This window comes from Lipotes vexillifer, unplaced genomic scaffold (genome assembly GCF_000442215.2).
Source record: "Lipotes vexillifer unplaced genomic scaffold, Lipotes_vexillifer_v1.1 scaffold770, whole genome shotgun sequence".
Lineage (NCBI taxonomy): Eukaryota > Metazoa > Chordata > Mammalia > Artiodactyla > Lipotidae > Lipotes > Lipotes vexillifer.
The window spans coordinates 472,551-477,368 of record NW_006798803.1 but is presented as its reverse complement, the minus strand read 5'-3'; the positions used below and the strand labels follow the sequence as shown (position 1 = coordinate 477,368).

Sequence of the window (4,818 nt, the reverse complement as noted above, 5' to 3'; positions counted from 1 at the left end):
GGGGACGAGGGGTGAAATGCCGACAGCCTCCCCAAACCCAGTGAGCCCAACACACACCTGCGTGTGCTTCAACTAGATTCGTCAATTTACCGTCAATCCTGACCACCTCTACACGTGAGGCTGAAACATATCCAAGTGCCTGACTGCAACCCTTCTTGATGTACAAAAACTACCATTTCATATAGTTCAGCCTCACGTATTTCCAACGCTTTCCTTATGCTAAACCGCCCAAAACAGGTGGCAGACACTGTGGATTCTCACCCTGAAACGTTTCAGTTTTTCTCTCCCGAGCACAGGGATATTCAATACAACCCCACTCATCACCACATTTAAGAAAACCACCCAACAGACATCCCAAGGCTCACCTGAAAGCACTCTTCCTTCACTTCCCAATCCAGCTGCCAACGGTAACACAAGGTATCTTAGCCCTAAAATGTATACCACTTCCTACTCCAACTCCCAGGGCCGGCAGCTGGGGAAAGAAAGAGCCCATCTACAAGGAGGGCCGCAGCTCAGGCTGCTGAATTGGCAGCACACAGGCAGGTGCTTCCTGGAGCTAAAGGGCTTCCACACTCACTGCCTGGCCAGTTCAGAAACAGGCTGTCCAGACCCAGCAGCAGGGGAGCTCAAGTGGAGCCAGGGCTGTGTCTGGCCCAAGTCGCCTTCCCCTGGGCCTGGGAAGCCCCCAGATAAGGGATCTGCACCCTTCCACTTGGCTGCACCCCAGCTCTGGGACAAAAATGCCCCCAAAGGTTTGAGCGAATCCATTCTCCAGGGTGCCGTTGGGGGCAGCACAGCCCCTTTCTCTACGAAGCTCAAAGGCGCTAAGTCACCATCCCCAGTGCCAACAGGAAACAATCCTCCAGGAAGTTAAGGATGTTATGAAAGAAAAGGAAAGTAGCCTTTACTAAACCAGACGCCCTGCTAAGGCTCTTCCTCGTATCACCCTGCATCTATAGATTCAACTAGATGAACGCACCTCAGCTGCATTCGCCTCTAGTGAGGCACCTGAGGGTCAGTTTTTCCAAAGGTAACCAAAGGTTCTAGGCCTCCCTTTGAACCCCTCCTCCCCCGACTGGGTACCAGTCTCTCCTGGGTCAGGGGGAGGGAATGTGGAGCCTGAGCTACTGTCCTCCCCGTGCCAGCCTACTGGCTTCCTCCAAATCCAATTCACATCTACCTGGACAGCCGGCGGACCCCCAAACTCGGTCACCGGGCAACGCTCCCTCTCCAAGGCCTCCACGGTCATCAGCTGAGGGACAGGCGATGCCCCCGGGGCTCTGCCCTGCCTTCGCCTCTCCCGCAGCACCCTGGGCCCAGGCCGGCTCCCTTCCTTAGCAATCCAGGGGTGGGCCCGGCCTCTCCCTCCCCCCACACTCACGGGGGGAAGGGGCTAGCACCCCGGGTCCTACAGCCTCCTGTCCCCCCCCCTGCTTAGTTTCTCTTTCCATCTGTGGATTTCACTCTTCCTGTGGGTGCCACCCCCTCCACCCAGTTCCAGGTTCCTGTTTTCCAACAGGACCTTCTGGGGGTCCCTGGACTTGGGTGTGATTTTGCCCGGGCAAACCCTTTAGAAAAAGAATACACCTACACTGATGCAGGTAAATACTATCATCCCAGCAATTTGCCGAGGAAACTGAGGCCCATTAGCTCAAAAGGGGCTGGGGAGCCGAGCTGCCGCCGAAGTCAGCGGGGCCCGGGCCAAGCTCTTCCTCGCGGGCTCCTCCCTCGGATCCCACCGCCCGGCCCTCCCCGGCCCTGAAGACGGCGGGCCGTGGGGTCTGGATGACCCGGCCTGGGGTCAGAACACGACTCGGGGACTGGGGGCTGTGGAGGGGAACACGAGCCTCCCAGCCGGAGTGGGAATGGGGGAGGAGGCCCGGCTACCCGCGCTGGGGTTGATTTTTGCTTTTCTCACCACAACGACGTCCGGGAGGACGCCGTGCCGCCCCGGCTCGCCCGGCTGCGACTGCCCGAGGGTCCCCCTTTCCGCCAGCCAGGGACGCCGGTCTCCCCATCCCCCCGACCTGCCCGCACGCACTCACTCACCGCGCTCCGCTGCCGCCGCAGAGGGCCTGGGCCTGCAGCCTGAGACCGCCCCGGCCGGCACTTGTGATGGTGCCGGTGCCTGAGCAGCAGCTGTAGCTCCTCAGGGTCGCCCCCGCGCTAAGTAGAGCGCCCGGCCCCGCCCCGCGCTCGACTGACTCCTCACGTGACCGCCGGCGCCCCGCCCCGCTCCGCGTCCGGCTGACTCACCACGTGACCGCCAGCGCCCCGCCGCCCCGCTGCCGCGCCCGCCCGGCTCCAGGGCCTCCAGCCGCCTGGGAAGAGGGGTTCTGAGCTCCGCCGGCTTCCATCCTGCGCGCTGGGACCCGTGCGGAGCGGAAGGGGGCTGGAGGCGGCCCTCGGGGCCTCACCCCACCTGGAGAGATTCCCCGGGGCCCACCCGGCCGAGACGCAGCGCATCAAAGCCAAAGCCCGGATCCCTACTTGGGGGAGGGGATAGCTGTTTCTTATTTCGTTGATCCAGAAACAACTATTCTGAGACTGTGCCTATCAGATAGTACAGCTATGTAAGAAAAAAAAAAAGGTAGTAGTTAATTACCACTGAGTACTAATTTCAGGAGCTGCATCAAGATTTCTATAGAGAAGGACCTGAGAGGCAGAAATCTGTTTGGAAGAGTGGTTGCCAGGAGGCCGGTCCTAAAAAGGACGTACACAGCAAGCACACTGTTGTACTTGAAGTTTACTTGGGGTTGGGGGTCCCGATGGAGGCTGATGGAGGGGCTCAAGTCCCACTTGGTTCCATGATTCCCCGGATGTTTTTTTTTAATAAATTTATTTATTTATTTATTTTGGAGCTGTGTTAGGTCTTCGTTGCTGCGCGCGGGCTTTCTCTGGTTGCTGCGAGCGGGGGCTACTCTTCATTGCAGTGTGAGGGTTTCTCATTGCGGTGGCTTCTCATGTGGAGCACGGGCTCTAGGCGCGTGGGCTTCATTAGTTGTGGCACGCGGGCTCAGTAGTTGTGGCTCACGGGCTCTAGAGCTCAGGCTCAGTAGTTGTGGTGCACGGGCTTAGTTGCTCCGTGGCATGTGGGATCTTCCCGGACCAGGGCTAGAACCTGTGCCCACTACATTGGCAGGCGGATTCTTAACCACTGCGCCACCAGGGAAGTCCCCTGGATGTTTCTAAAACGCATGACAATCTTGCGAGGTTGGTATGATCCCAGTATTATTCAACGGGCTCAGAAAAGTCTGGTATTTTATCTTGGTGCTCCTGTAGTAAGAAAGCTGTAGATCTGGCCAACTCCAGGAGGCCCTGGATGTCTGCTGTGTCCTGCAGACACTGTGACACAGTCCCTGTGCATGCCAGGGTCCTTCAGAGAGCTCTGCAGACACATGTGGTCGCACCTGTTTGGTCCCAGTTAGGGGTAAGAGTGGAAGGAAAAAAGACCCAGTCCACACATGGTTGCTGCATCCTCAAGTGTGTGGAATATCCAGGGAACTTACAACAGCAGTTGTAAGCAGGGGATCAAGAGACTCCAGCCTTGGACTCCAGACTGCAAGTCAGTGTTTTGCCAAGTCACCTTCATATGACATCAGTCATTCTTGAATTCCATAATAGTGCTCATAAGAGGCACAAGTAGGAGGACACGCCCATGATCATGATAAATCTCTCTCCCTCTCTCTTCTTTACAGCATGACAAGAGGAGTGCCAAGTGCTTTCCATGCATTCTCTCAATTTTACGGGATTTTGGATGGGTGCCATTATAGAGATAGAAATCCCTTTTGAAATAGAGCAAAAGAAAAATAAACAGGTACTACTAGAGTAGAATTGAACCATTCCTGGGAGATCCAGGAGTGCTTCATGGAGGAAGCAACATGCCACAGGATCTATGTTACTTCCCTCTTTGCTCTCACTGGTTCTTAAGCTCCAAGAGGACCAGGATTTTGCCTGTGTTGTTCCCTCTGCATCCCCAGCACATAGTAGCGTGCTTGGCACCTAGTAGAGAACGAACACTTGTTCACTGAGTGAATTCAGAAATGAATGAAATGGACTTTGAAGGTTTAATAGAATTTTGGCTTAACTTGCCAGGTTTGGGACCAGGGAATAGCTCTCAGAATGTACAGAAAGGCCTTGGCCTGTATGTGCAGAAGATGTTTGCCTGTTGAGCTTCTGGAAAAGAGGCCTAGGTATACAACCAAAAGAGATAAAAACATATCCTCACAAAAACTTGTATTCAGATGTTCATTGCAGCATAATTCACAATAAACAAAGGGTAGAACAACCCAGTGCCCATCCACTGATAAATTGATACACAATACGTCATATGCCCATAAAACGGAATGGTACTCATTTATAAAAAGGAATGAAATATCGGTACATACTATGGCATGGATAAGCCTTGAAAACATTTATGCTAAGTGAAAGAAGCCAGTCACAGAGGCCACATATTATATGATCCCACTTATATGAAATGTCCAGAAGAGGCAAATCTATAGAGATTGAAAGATTAGTGATTGTCTCAGGCTGGGGGGGGGGGCAGACAGGGAGATGGGAGATTTGGGAGGTGATAGCTAAAAGGTATGGGATTTCTTGAGTAATAAAAGTGCTCTAAAATTGATTGTGGTGATGGATATATATGTACCCTATGAGCATAGTAAAAAAAAAAAAACCATTGAACTGTACACTTTTAAATGAGTAAATATTTTGGTATGTCAGTTATATCTCAATAAACTATTACAGAAAAATTTAAAAAGAGGGTTGATTAAGGAAGTACTGGAAAAGGCTAAAGTAGAAACAATCCCCCCCCCCCCC

General features: G+C 53.4%; 1 protein-coding gene across 1 annotated transcript in view; it reads right to left on the bottom strand.

The window, feature by feature from the left end:
• CTSB (cathepsin B) overlaps positions 1-2,085 on the bottom strand; it is a 23,617-nt gene extending 21,532 nt beyond the window's left edge. The window contains exon 1 of the mRNA XM_007471117.1: positions 2,050-2,085. The gene's annotated coding sequence lies outside the window, so the exon portion shown is untranslated. The remainder of the gene's footprint in view (positions 1-2,049) is intronic.
• Between the last annotated feature and the right edge of the window lie 2,733 nt (positions 2,086-4,818).